General features: G+C 38.2%; 1 long non-coding RNA gene across 1 annotated transcript; it reads right to left on the bottom strand.

Annotated features, from left to right (window-relative positions):
• Window positions 1-11,160: 11,160 nt before the first annotated feature.
• On the bottom strand, window positions 11,161-14,562 carry LOC139744215 (uncharacterized). Its single transcript, XR_011711812.1, has 3 exons — window positions 14,424-14,562; window positions 12,008-12,107; window positions 11,161-11,212 (listed from the first exon to the last, which is right to left on the bottom strand). It is a non-coding gene; the product is annotated as an uncharacterized lncRNA (long non-coding RNA).
• Between the last annotated feature and the right edge of the window lie 674 nt (window positions 14,563-15,236).

The following is a 15,236-nucleotide window of genomic DNA, read 5'->3' as shown; positions in this document are numbered from 1 at the left end:
ACTATAATGTATGTAATTCAACTGATTAAAACGTTTCATATCGCAGGGAGTCACCTCGATTTGTGGCTTGTGTTATTCTCCTCCAAAACAGTAAATTTTTCGTGAAATACAATAGCTGTTTTCATGGATGCATCTTTTTTTTTCCGAATCCGAATCGAATATGTATATATTATATAGGACCTATAAGAGAAATTGTCATTTTTTAATCATTTACTGCCATCACATTTCGTGATATTTTTTTCCTTGATAATCTGATTTTTCGAGCCAATGCAGATTAACATCATAGTACAACAGAATCTCATAAGATCCCAAAATCCGTGAAGTATAGCTAAGACCACTTATCTCTCATCAATTCAATGTATTGTATTTGCATTAAACAAAATGTATATGCTTTATTTTCTTCCTAATTCGTTGACTTGTATTAAATTCTTGTCTGCAGCTCCACCTTCTCATCATGTAATTCAAGTGATGTTAATTTGCCAGTTCTGTGACGAGTTTTCCACAAGCAACCACCTACAAGAATAAAAACGTAATGATTTTGGTAGCCACTTTGTTTATACAGATTAGATTGAATTGCACTAACAATTTTTCTTACAAGCCGTTTTTTCTCTATTCAAATCATAAGGATACTCGAATCATGCCGATTTTTACTCTATAAAATGCCTCCCACTAGAATATAATAACAATCACCAAAGGCAGATCTCTTTCTCTCTCTCTTTCTCTCTTTTATTTGGGGGGGGGGGGGCTGGGAGTAGGAATATATAAAAGAGGTCAAAGGGTTAACATGCAAACGAGGGTGTCTTGGCATCTTTAGTTAATGTGGAAAGATCTGTTGCACGCTTTGACTGAATTTTGTTAACTTTTTTCACAAACACACATCCACGCAAACACAATTAAAGATCCTGATCATTTCCGGGGGGGGGGGGGGGGGCAACTGAAGGGGTAACACCCTGGCAACTCTTCTTTTCCATCTCTCATATCTTCCTTATGCCATTATCAGGACACCCTATACAATTTATTGGTCTATAGGTGGCGCTGTTCCTCCTGTCGGTCTCGTGGGCCTTCTTGCTTAAAGGACAAGTTCGCCTTCATAAACATAAGGATTGAGAGAATGCAGCAATATTAGTATAACACATCAGTGAAAGTTTGAGGAAAATTGGGCAATCGATGCAAAAGTTATGAATTTTTAAAATTTTTGTGTTGGAACCGCTGGATGAGGAGACTACTACAGCTTGTGAGTCATATGCGTACAACAGTATAAAGAAAATGTAAAGAAAATTCAACATTTTTTCACTTTTTTCGCACAATAAAAGAGCACTTGACTTGCCTCTTCCTAAATGCAGGGGGAATAATATTACCCATAACATTTGTCGGTAACGAGTCGGGGGAATGTGTACCTTTTTTCAAAACATGAAATTTTGTAAAATTCTCTTTATATTTTCCTTATATTGTTGTACGCATGTGACATCGTACACTGCAGTAGTCTTCTCATCCAGCGGTTACTGCACAAAAACTTCAAAAATTCATAACTTTTGAACGGATTGTCCGATTTTCCTCAAACTTTCAATGATGTAGTCTATTGATATTGCTACATTCTCTCAATCCTTATGTTTATGAAGGTGAACTTGCCCTTTAAGGTGCAATCTCACATCGCCGGTTTAGACGGCGGTTCATGGCGGTTCAGCAAATCGCCGTGCTCCGCCAAAGACCGTGTTTACACCGTACACAAACCGTGGTCATCCGTCACTCATCCGCCATGAACCGCGAGAACCGCGGGGAACTGCGGGGAACCGCCAGAAAAATTAAACATGTTTAATTTTTCGTGGCGGTCTTGGCGGTTTGAAATGGACCGTGTTCACATCGCCGTTCATCGTGTAAAGAACGGCATCCTCCGTGTTTGCACCTCAAGATCCGTGATAATACCGTGTTAACACCGCCATAATTTTCAAGCGAAAAGAAACAATGAACTTAAAAGAGAATAATGGCTCCGGCGACACTTTGCGGCGGAGCAATAAGAATGGAGAAAAAAGCAAAGATGAATTCATAATTCAAGATCGGGTAAATATATTGAATGTTATAGTTTCCTTATACTTCTTTAACACATATACAGTAACAAATAAAGTTTAATGTTCAAAAAGTTGTTAGGTATGTTGAATTACCTTATTTACATCAAAACCATCATTTTCATTAACTGGTAACTTCATAATTTTACTTAAGCTTAACAGCTTTTAAGATGGCCAGCCACGTGAACCTGATGAGTTATACACAGAAGACTTATGTAAATATGTTATGTTGATACAGATAAAAATATTATGTTGAAACTTAAGAGAGTAGAGGGAAATGCAATGTTGAAAATTGAAAAAAAAGACACCATTATTATGTTACGTGAACCTGTAAGTAAAGAGGAAACTATGCACACATACTGTATATGCTTGTTTGATAATGTATAATATACATAAATGTCTTTTTATTGACTGTTGTTAAAGGTATTATTATTATTATTATATTATCATCATTGCCGCTCTAATAAAGCGCATATACCTTTGGCAAGGTCTCTATGCGCTTTAGAGGGGGAACAAAAGATAAACAGGAATAGGTAATTCCAGAAACAGCAACATGCTCCTCTAATCATCATCTACAAACACTATGTTACTTTTTTAACAGATAGGTTTTTAAAAACATATTGGACTTTATTGATGGAACTTGCATGTTTTATCTCTTGGACTGCTGTTCCAAGTTCCTGGAGCGGCGTAAACTACGTTTGCCATAGTAGTTTGTTGTAATGGATCGAGGGTATCACATACAGATTCCCCTTACGATTTAGGAACTCTCATAGGCTCATATTTCACAAGGAGCACTGAAAGGTAAGAAGGAGCAATTTTGTGAAAACATGGATAAACAAGCAACAAGATCTTAAATTCAATACGCGAAATAACTATGTGCACACTAAATGAAAAAGAGAGATGTTGAAACAAGCAAGTACTCGTACGTCACTTGATGAATAAACCTGCAAATGAACAGGAAACTTCGGAAACTATGTTGGATTCTGCTTTGATATGTATGTCTTTTAATGACAGTTAATACAGATATTTTAAAAATCAAAAGAGAAAGAGAGAAAGCACGTTGAAACGTGAAGATAATTGCTTGTTGCATCACTAATATCAATCTGTAAAACATAGGGGGCTACAACGATTCATAATTTCTTTAAAATTGCGTTTACCTAACAAAGCAAAACGCTCCTTGTTGAAACCCATTGAGGACAAGTGAAAGGGCTCTGATTGCATCCAAATACACGGGCTTGGTATGGACTCCTCCACCTTCCGGGGAGATCCGTGTTACTACCGCGTCAATCCGCGTTTGCTCCATGTTCAGATCGTGTTGAGAACGTAGTCAAAGTGCTTTCCGCCATCATTGGGACACGGTTCACGGCGGTTTGAAAACCGCCATGAACCGCCATCTAAACCGGCGATGTGTGATCGCACCTTTAGTGTCGGTCTCGTGGACCTCTTTTGCGTAATGTCGGTCTCGTGGGCCTTTTAAGTGTAGTGTCGGTCTCGTGGGCTTTGTTTGCCTAGTGTCGGTCTCATGAGCCTTCTGTGCGTAGTGTCGGTCTCGTGAGCCGTATAATTCCTGGGCTTATTATACTTGATGTCGAACTCGTGGGCTTTATTTACTCAGTGTCGAACTCGTGGGCTGTATAACTGGTGGGCTGTATGACTTGTGGGCTCTATGACTCGTGGGCTGGAGGACTTGTGAGCTGTATAACTTGTGGGCTGCATGACTCGTGGGTGTCGGTCTCATGACGTGCACTCGGGCAATCCATCATGAAATATTAATAAAACATTCATGTTCCTTGGAGCAAGAATCCAGAAGACTAGTCAGCATAGCTCTGAAAAGGTGGTATTCGTGGCATTCATGTCTATTGTTCAGGGTCATTGTAAGCACACACTCACAAACACATCATTGCTTCTTGGGTAAAGTTCAATTTTGTACAGAGGGTTCAAATTTGACCAAAATCTGGAACTTGTCTTTAAAATCAATAATGGATTTAACGGAACTGATTTACGCTCTCATATTCAAATCACTTCCAACTAAATTGTACACTATTCAGCTATTACTCATATCAATGACCAGGGGCGGATCCAGGAATTCCGTAAAGAGGGGGCGCGTTTACAAAATTAAAGGGGGGGCGCACGCACCCCTCCCCCCCCCCAATTTTTTCTTTTTATTTCTTTTGTTTCAACAAAAAATAAAGGGGGGGGGGGGCGTGCGCCGGTTGCGGTCCTCCCTGGATCCGCCCCTGATGACAGTGTTATCTGACGTATAGTTTTTTGAACTATTAATGATCAAAAGTTGGAAATGTTTTTTGTAACACCTAGGCCTAGTAGTATTGTGGTGCACTCTCAATAACTTTCCACAGATTTGAGCTATAACCCACCAAACTCACGCTGGGCAAGGCAAATCCCGGTGAAGTGCGACAAGGTCAAAGGTCAAAATGTCAAGAACAGTTCTAGGCACTGTACATCCAGTGCTGTGGTGTACTCTCAGAAACTTTCCACAGCTTTAGCTATGACCACCAAATTCACACCACAGGTAGGCCTACATCACCTAATGATGCCAGTCAATGCGAATAATGGTGATTTCCGACAGGGTCAAAGGTGAAAATGTCATTGACCTTTCCTTTATTTAAGCACAAAATATTGCGTGCTCTCAATAACTTTCCACATCTTTGAGATTTAACCACAAAACTCACACCACATGTGCATCACCTAAAGAGAGTTCAAATATTCTATAATTCGGAGAAGGTCAAATGTCAAAAGAACACTGGATTTTATTGAAAAACACTATAATTAAAAATTGCCATTTGCGGGAGAGACATCGATTGGCGTTGCCTTGTTTAAAACCTCTGATCAAGGGTTTGTCTGTGACTTTTGAAACATACGGCGTTCCATGCTTTGGTATCAGGGTGGGTACGCGCACCTGCAGTACCTGGGATGGATCTATCAGGAGGTAGGAGACGATTTCCTTTCGTTTAAGACGGATGTAGAAATAGGGAGGCAGGATGTGGCACGTGGTGGAGACACAGAATCTAGGATTATCCTTTCGACTTTGGGCTATTATAAGAAGGATGTTTTGTCGAACATCATTTGATAGAGAGAGTTTGAAAACGAAAAGAAACCTTATATTACAGGAAAATTCAATCCGGGGAAAGGTATCATGGAGTTTCTATGTTCTTCCTTGACTGATAAACAAACAACGTGATTGATTTCAACGTTTTCCTCATTGATTAAAGGTGTAAAGTCAATCTATAATAGACAATGCTGCAAATGATATATATCATTTACTCGTACCCCTACGTGTTTGCTACAGTTGCACAACATGAATTTGTCTACAATTTGTCACTATCAATAGAAACATTCCTGACAAGTTTTAATTTTCTGCATTTGATACGCCACAAAAGTTTCATTAGACTCTTATCAACAGTTGGTAACAATAGTTTGGGCACCCCTTCTTTCCGAATAAAGAGTTCCCATTGTCATTCTGACTTTCTCTTTAATTCATCTTAATGATTATCTTTATCAAAACAGAAGACATCTTATAAACTAAACGGGAGCTTTCTTTTTTCTTTCATTTGGCTGAGGGGGTAAGTCACTGTAGTGCTACTTCACCAACGACCCCATTATCTCCTGCTTGTGAAGCAGAGTGCTCAAGACAGCTTGGTGAATGAGAGGAAAAATTTAAACAAATCTGTTTAAATCAAATCTAGCTTTCACAGGGTATGTTTGATAATGATGTTAGCGATTACTGCAGCTTAATATACCGGCATTTTTCGTTATTGTTGCTGTGGTGGTGATGGTGATGGTGGAAATGGTGGTGGTGAAACGTAATCTGCACCACCTCTATTTCGGATACATATTACTTGCATATTTTGCAAACCTTTTTCTTCAAAAACTATTAAAGTATTGATAATATAGCACTTTTTTGAAAAGAGTTTTATAGCAAATTGTTCAGAAATGATCAATATGATGTGTGAAGTAGAATGTCATTAATTCCTACCTACTGGCAGCTGAAGTTTCGGAGTTGGTCGTATATAAGACTTCCAGCTGACTTGGGCATGAACTAATTTATTTCAGTTCTTGAGGTATAGTATTAGAGCTTTTAAGTGTCATGGCAAAATTCATATTGATTCCACCTTGTTCCTTGCTGTCACTGACTTTATGTTCACAATATGAAGTACGAAATGATTATGATTCGGCGAATCAGTTACAAAATGCGGCATTAAGAAAGGTTGAAAAGTGATCTGATAAAAGTTCAGTTTTCGTCAGACCCTAATCTAGCTCAGTTTTACATGGAAGTTACATAAATGTATATATTTTTAAAAAGTGGGTCACATTTCGTCACTTTTTGATTGTACTTCTACCTCATGTACTTGCTTTAATAGAGAAGGGGATTTCAGTGACAGGTATGTATATAATTTATGCATGTCACAGGACGTCGTTTTACGTGTGAGGAAATCTGGTGATGTAAGAAGGAAAAAAAATCCCCATTTCTCCACCCCCCCCCCTTTTTGTCTCTCCCTCTCCCTTTCCCTCATAATCTCTCATCATCTTTTGGGAGACTTAAGTCTTATAATTGTGCTGTACACATGGTATAGGAGCATAAGCGTAATCATAACTGTCTCGAAGAACTGCTTCACACATCACAGGGCTATGACATATTTCAATAGGTCGTCATTGCTATGACGATGTAGTTAATCGTCTTTGGGTTGATATTATTTACTGCATGTCGATTTTCAATTGTTTGGACATTTTTCTTCGCTAGGAATCAAATTTATCATGAAATTGACAACATAAAAAATATACACATCTCGATGCGATAAGTTGTTTGTAATTTTAGAAAACCTAAGGAATCAGTTTGCTCGTGGTAAGTGTCAAAACAAAACAATTTTTACACATACATACATTTTCAAAAAGAATTTGAAAAAGATCTCATGTTCTTCTTTACTCAGTCATTGGGACGAATTTGATGTATAGCGCATTGATCACTTAATTCATTTTAATTGGAAATGTCCCATTATCATTGTATGGAACCCCTTGACATTTAGGAACTTTACTTTCTCACTCTTAATGGTATGGCTTCCTCTCATCATAATCAGGGTAGTACACTTGTTTGATGCCTTTGCTGACCAGATGAACCGTTTGAAATAGTTTTTCATCTTTACAAACTATCGTCACGTCGTCCATGAACAGAGGGTGATGCAGAGAGCTATGAATTCCCTCGTGGTCATAACCGGCCGAAACATGTTTAAAAAATTACAAGTGGGATGAGTGATCGATATAACGAAGGGTAGATATGTCATGAAGTCCCCTTGTAATACTCCTCGTTGTGTTCTCACTTGACTAAGATCTTTGCCTTTCGATGTGAAGGCTGCACATCATGTCTTCATAGAATTTGCCAGTAAAGTGCGGATGTTATCTGCAACTCAGATAACCTGTACGTAAGCAATCAGTCATACGATCCACGAGTGATACACCATATCAAATGACTTCTTGTAGTCAATCAAAGCTATACAAAAATTACACCATTTTGTCAATACGTAGTTCATATCTAATTCATCTGCGCCCCCACTTCCCACCTTCTTGTTCAACAAGGAACAAATCCTTCCTTTCAATGAAGCCATAGATCTCATATATATATCAAAGATATCAGTCATTAAAGTTCCATCATGTTCAACCAAGTTGTGGGTCGATAGTCATGATAGTTGGCGGTAACTTTACCTTTGGATTTGTCCTTCATGACGAATGTGGTCATCCAGTTAGAGAGCCAGTGGGGAACCTCTCCTCTCTCCGGGGCAATCTGTGATTTCAAACTGTCATGAAATGTTTGAGCCAGAATCCATGCACTGCATCCAGTGGCGGATCCACAGAAAGGTTTCATCGGGGGCGCGCCCCCTCTTTTGTTAAAACAAAAGAAATAAAAAGAAAAATGGGGTGGGGCGTTCGCCCCCTTTAAAGGCGATGGCTAGTAACTGATCAGTGGAAATCATTGGGAATGCTGGGGGAGGATTTTTCCAATCATTGTGGGATTTGGCCCTGGTGATATCTAATTCGGCAAAAATGTAAATGTATTGTTGATTCCCCACATACTTCTTCAACTTGAATTGTCTCCCTACGTCTGTTAGACACTTTGCATCTTTGTCGCGCTTAAGTGGATTCTCCCAAATCTTACACCAGACTTGCTGACTGACTCTCGATCTCGTCTTGATGTTCTAACATCCTTACTACCTGATATCTGATATCTACCTTTATATGGTTCCTCTTGAAGAGCTTGTTCTTTCTGAGTTCTGCTACACGTTGCTGATAAGATATATTTCACCTTTGCAGCCTTGCAAACACTGCTTGAGCTATTCAATATCATTTTCTCTTTTTCTTTTATCTTTTCACAATTTTGGATAGTGCCCTAATACTCTTAACGTGCCTCTTTTCACTATATGTGTGTTTTTTATTATCATTACTATTGTTATCGTCGTTATTACTATTATCATTATTATCACGTTTATCTTCTGGAACCCAATTTCATGATTACGTTGAGGATGAAGAGCCTACGTGCTTGAGTTGAACTCTGATATATAAATTGATACTCTAGCCATGTCAGCATTAAAAGCATAGTGTGGGTTATCAGTAACAATTGTACCAGTTATTGTTTTACCAAACATACATACACGCGGTCATATAACAGAACAATGGGTTGATAGATAGATAGATAGATAGATAGACAGATAGAGCTGAATGGACATAATATCGAAAAATGGAGATATTTCCATCGTTTAGCACCCTGGACATGCAGGTAGTCAAACACATCGTAAAACTATAATTACACTTTCACTTCTATGCCACCGTTATGGTTTCGTATAGGAAATGATATAACAGAGAATTCTAACAAACATAGTAAGACAAAATATATACAGACAGGCTATAAAGTTCAATTAAGTATTGGATTTTCTGATTTTTGTGATAGAATTACATACGAATTCTACAGAGTTCGCTGGGTGGTTAGTTACGTTGAAATGCATAGAAATGTAACACTGTGAAATCAAAAGCGAAGATGTGTTGATGTTTTTACTTTACGCTTTTAAATGAACACAAGATGTACACGATGAAAGCACCAATACACTCTTTTCTTTCTTTGTCTTCATATATTTCATACTAATTTATTTGGTACTTGTAGGAAGCCCGTGGTACATCGTAAACAAAGATCTATATTTACCGATCCTATTCTCTCTTTTTTTAGTATTCACTCCTTTATGAGTGAATAGTTTCACTAGATTTTTTAGAGAGTAAGTTTTAACCTGACTTGCTCATCCACACGCTTGCATTCGGACTTGCTTTATCGGGTTTACTACATTATTCAGTTTTTTGTGATTTTTCCATAAAGTTAAATACATATATTTCGCAAAAAAAAAAATGCATTACAGTATCGACAAATAAAAGTTTAAAGACACAGTATCTATTCAAACAAAAATATGCGCCATTAAATTGGTAAAAGTAACTTCATTCACCATGGAAAATATCAAAAACAAAAATGATTTTTAGTGAATAATATCGTGGTACAATCGAAAACAATCTTTATCAAGAAAATTGTATCCACTTTTACCATGCAACTAACAATATCTCATCCACTGGTACAACCACCGTAATTCTGCTGCATTTTTTTTTTTTTTTTTTGGGGGGGGGGGGGTTGGTTGGTTGGGTAGTTTTGCTTTTAAAGCACATTCATGTCAATCGATATAACATTTTCATTTATTTGTTAGTCTTCTGAATATAACATGAATAAGAAAGCATAAAGTCTTTATATAACACTAGACACGTCATTAGCTATACATTCCAGTATTATCAAGTTGTGTTCTTGTGTGCTTTCTTGGGATATGTTTCACATAAATTCCCACAGTGACAGTGACAGTACTGCGTAGTCCTGCTTCATTGATAATGGTTAGAGAAGTCAAGGAGACTTGTGCCTACATGCGATACCTCTTACCTGTATGGGAAAAAATAACACGTTCATTTTTTTCTTTTTCAAAACAGACCAACTTCTGTGTTCAAATCAACATATTCCCCTTTTCGTTTCTAGATTTCTGATCCCTTTCTATTCCTCTTTCTAATCATGTACTACTTTTGTAAATGAAGCAATATTCATATCTAAAAACATCTCATCGCTAGAGCCTTTATTGTCTGGTGTTCTGACGGCGTTGATAGAAGATGACACTGATGCTGCAGACCAACATGGCGGACAGAGCGACGTATACAGTCAGCGAACTCACCGACATACCTGATGGACAGTGGAAGGAATTTGTAAGGACCAATACAAAGGTATACAATCATAAATTTTTAACTTACTTCTCTTTATGACGAACCTATCTAACAGCTGCTGCTACCAAATAAAAACAAAACAAAACAAACATAACATAACATAACATAACATAACATAACAAGAATGAAAACTATCAAAAGCGCCTACTGCAGTTTGAAGAGAAACCGCATTCATGTCACGATGGTTACGTCGACATGATAAAGATGAATGCGTCAGTTTCTTATTTGGCGATATCCAGTAAAATTGCTCTCCATAGTACATACAAACATACACTTTATACTCCAAAACACATAGGACTGTACACAAAAGCACATACACACTCACGCACACGCATAGTCATGGAAAACAACCACTGAAAGGTAGAAGAGATACGAGAGAGAGAGAGAGAGAGAGAGGTACAGTTTCAAGCTTATCAATAAAATCTAAATGGGATTTAGAATCTCTGCAATCTGATTGGTCAATTATCATGCATTGATTTTTACTTATTGATCCACATTGAGCCATGCATCTGGTAAAATCCGATCGCATGGCTCCACCATTGTACAGGTGTACCGCATGCGCCATGATGGAAAAAATGTCGAATTTTGTGAAGGAACAAGAAGAAATAGTACTAAAGCAGGGTGTATTTTTATTTTCGGGACCATCTAAACTGCATGGCATCTTGGAATATCAGTATTATACCTTTGTTTCTCTGGACGACGAATGGTCCGCTTGACAGTATGTAACTATTTGCAGGTTTCCGGTTCGAATACCTTTTGGCACGTGGGCCAGAACGGTCCGAAGTGTGGCAACTTTCCAATCGATCGTTTTGCTGGCATGCCAGGACGTTACAGTGGATGTATGTCTGTTAAATAATCAAATGACAAATACTAGTTATGCTCAATGACTCCGTGGCTGGAGCTTTATTACTCACTATACTAAAATCAGTCTTGAAAGCAAGAGAATAATTAAGCAGAGCGGTGAAAGTTTAGGTGTGAATTTTTCTTCAATTTGTCTCCATCATCGTAGAGGGAGAAAATTGAATAAAATTGCACCTCAAATTCAGTGTTATACACATAAAATCAAAATATTTTCACCGTTCCATTTATCTATTGTCATACCAGAATTTCTTTGGCTTAAACTTTTGCAATTTTATGTGGTAGAATAGGTTGAAGAAGGAGTTTGTTTGCGACGGTCAAGTTTAACGTTTAACTTGGATTAATCTCCCCCGCCCAACCCCCCCCCCCCCACCCCTCAAAAAAAAAAAAGAATTTAAGATACACTGGGACCAAATGTTGGAGGCCGGTTGAGATGATGACGTCATAATTTATTGTCAGACAAATACATGTAGTACTCTGCTTACTCTGGGTCTGCAAAACCAGTGCAATCTTCGACTACACAGACATAAAGGGAGTTCATATTTTTCCACCAACAATCTCAACAACAAACAACCCAAATAGTACCAAATAAAGACCATCGTGAAGGTGTGGATCTTTCTCTGGACAACAGTCGCCATTTCCCTAATCTTATTCATCCATATTCAAAACTATAGAGATGATGCCCACTTACCACAGACCATCACACATCCACCATACACACCCGTAAAGTTCATCGTTGCAGAGCAATTTGATAATGGAAATAAGTGCTGAAAGATTCTTACCAACTCTGTAACGCGACTGAATTGGAAAGCCCTGACGGAAAACGCCCTCACCGTCGAGTTGTTAATATCAAAGATTTCCACATTTCTCGATACAGCCAATCTGCGTAAATTTTGATTAAAGATGACAAGGCTTGGTAAAATGCGTACAGTTCACGATGTAAAACGTGTTGCAGTAATCAATTTCATGATGAATACATTAAAGGACAAGTCCACCTTCATATACATAAGGATTGAGAGAATGCAGCAATATTAGTAGAACACATCAGTGAAAGTTTGAGGAAAATTGGACAATCCGTTCAAAAGTTACGAATATTTTAAGTATATGCGCAGTCACTGCTGGAAGAGAAGACTACTACAGTGTATGACATCACATGCGTACAACTATATAATGAAAATAAAAAGAGAATTTCACAAAACTTTACTTTTTGAATAAAGTGCACAGTTCTTCGACTTGCTACTGACGTATGATTAAGGGTAATATTATTCCCCCTGCCTTCTGAAAGAGAGAAGTCGAGTGTTCTTTTGTTATGGGAGAAAAATGGAAATATGTTGAATTTTCTTTATTCTTTCTTTATATCGTTGTACTCATGTGACATCACAAGCTATAGTAGTCTTTTCATCCAGCCGTGACTGAGCAGAAACTTCAAAAATTCATAACTTTTTAATGGATTGTCCGATTTTGCTCAAACTCTCACTGATGTGCTCTACTAATATTGCTGCATTCACTCAACCCACATGTCTATGAAGGTGAACTTGTCCTTTAAATGGTGAGCTTTGTTTTCATCACTACACTTGTATACAGAACAGTTTAATCATGGAGGTACTCTAGTAGCTTTACAGTCCATGGGCCAGGCCAGATATTGGTACCACCTGAGGTGACAAAACCTTTTTGGTGTCATTTTGTTTGTCGGGCATAGATATGCTTATCAAGCTATGATAGCATTTCCAAATGAGTAGCTTAGTCATAATAAATGAATTTTTAACCAATTTGGTCTCGTTGTTATATCCCTAGCTTCTGAATTGAAACTAACCGCTAAGCAAAGAAGAGCACTGTCTTCTGTATGTTCACAGGTGTTCTGTTGTAAACGCGGTGCGCTTAGTCTTTCTTCAAGGCAGCGAAGGGAATATCCAAAGGTTATGATGTCCACAGCGCTTAGTCTTTATTCAAGACGGCGAAGGGAATATCCAAAGCTTATGATACAGTGTATATCCTTTTATCTAAAAAAACAAAACAAAACAACAACAACAACAAATCCTCGTGAATTTTACCGTATAATTCAATTATCATTTTCCGGTGAAAACGCTATGGCGAAAACGCTAACACCACGCCAATGTCGCTTTATTTCCATCCAACAATAAAAGATAATGCAAAAACAATGTACCGGCACCCTACAATACAATTATGATGAATTATATCGTAGATGAACAGAGTGATTTTTGTTTAAAACTGATGTATTTGTTGAGAGGGTAGTATAAAAACAGTATAGATAATCCCTTTTATCAGGAACTTTAGATATGATAACGGTACATTGGTCTAGATAAAGACTAAGCGCACAGCGTGACAGCTGCGGACATCATTACCCTCTGGATATTCCCTTCGCTGCCTTGAATAAAGACTAAGCGCACCGCGTTAGCAACAGAACACCTCTGCCCCCCCGGTCCTGTGGACATACGGAAGACAGTGCTCTTCTTTGTATAGCGGTTAGTTTCGATTCAGAAGTATAGGGATATAAAAACGAGACCAAATTGGTTAAAAGTTCATTTATTATGACTAAGCTACTCATTTGGAAATGCTATCATAACTTGATAAGCATATCTATGCCCGACAAACAAATTGACACCAAAAAAGATTTTGCCACCTCAGGTGGTACCAATGGCCCATATTTCGGGTCTTGGCCCATGGACTATTAGGTTTAATGAACTCCTGGAATGTGTGTACCCGCTTTCCTCATCAAATTTCTTCACGGTAATCACAAATCTTACTCATGAGCTTTCACTTGCAAGACATATATTGACTTAATTTGAGAAGATGTTCAAAAGCTTGTAGATGAACGACTGAAAATGTAGAGTTTGAATAGTTTGTTTACACGTAATTAAGAGATGTTTAGGAAACACTGATCATTTTCACAGTACATTACAGTCATTTCGTATGGTATTGTCCCAAACCAAAGGGACTTTCATATTATAGACAGCCTCAAAGATTTTCCGAGGGTGTCCAGAGTCTTGCATAATATACAAAAATGATAGATGAGCAGATCCAAAGATGCAGTAATCGTATAAAGGTTGTTGAAGTGTTTGGATGCAATCTTGCTATAAAAGAAGGAACTGATGTCCAATCTAAAATATCACAAGGCGGTGTATAAAGGGATAAAACTCGTATTGCGTAAGAGGGCTATCGCTGCTCCCCTAAACTTACCCACTTTCTATCAGATCTCGATAACTTCGATCTGCTGGGTCCGGAGAAGGCGTCTCCCAGCAACGCTCGTTGAGGATGTAAAGATTCCTCATGGATGCGATTGTTGTGCCGAGGTAGATGGTATCGCCTTCAAACACCTTGATAGTTTTCATTCATCGAACAATTGATATGAAAAGCACTCGAGATAATTCCATGACACAAGTGTATCAATATGAAACGCTGCAAATCTGTACAATATATATCAGTACTGAGTACCCTGGAGCAACATGTCACAGAAGTCACAAAACGTACTGCCCGCTCATTAGTGGTTGGCGAAAAGTGTTTTCGAAAGCATCGATCGTATGATTACAAATTGAATAATATAAAGTACAATCTTCATCACACACTATACTCGTACTAACAAATATTGGAATATTTTGCTCGAATGAATTTTCCTTTAAATAATCATGTTCTCTTGATCTGAACAAATAAAATTATCGCTTGCATGAGCCGCTTATAATTTGGATGTTCATCACCATACACACTGTGATCATGGCACTGACTCATGATAACTGCAATGAAATACAAGGACGGGTGATGTAGGATACCTGTTGTGGGGGTGCCGGTTCCGGCAGAGCTACGTCGAAATTTTGACTGGTGAATTGTCGAATGGCAATGGTGAAATTGCCATGGCCAAACGCCTCTGTGAAGACTGATAGAGATGACTGGGCGATGTATGAGGTGTGGATGAGTTGTCTGCGCCTCACCGTGCAATTGACGACGAAGCTCTGCATAACCCCGCTCACATCCTCAATCTCATTCGTGAAGAAAAAG

Source organism: Diadema antillarum, unplaced genomic scaffold (genome assembly GCF_040938485.1).
Source record: "Diadema antillarum isolate AM-2024a unplaced genomic scaffold, OU_Dant_1.0 seq00001147_RagTag, whole genome shotgun sequence".
Lineage (NCBI taxonomy): Eukaryota > Metazoa > Echinodermata > Echinoidea > Diadematoida > Diadematidae > Diadema > Diadema antillarum.
The sequence above is the reverse complement of the archived record's forward strand: the minus strand, read 5'-3'. Positions and strand labels throughout refer to the sequence as shown.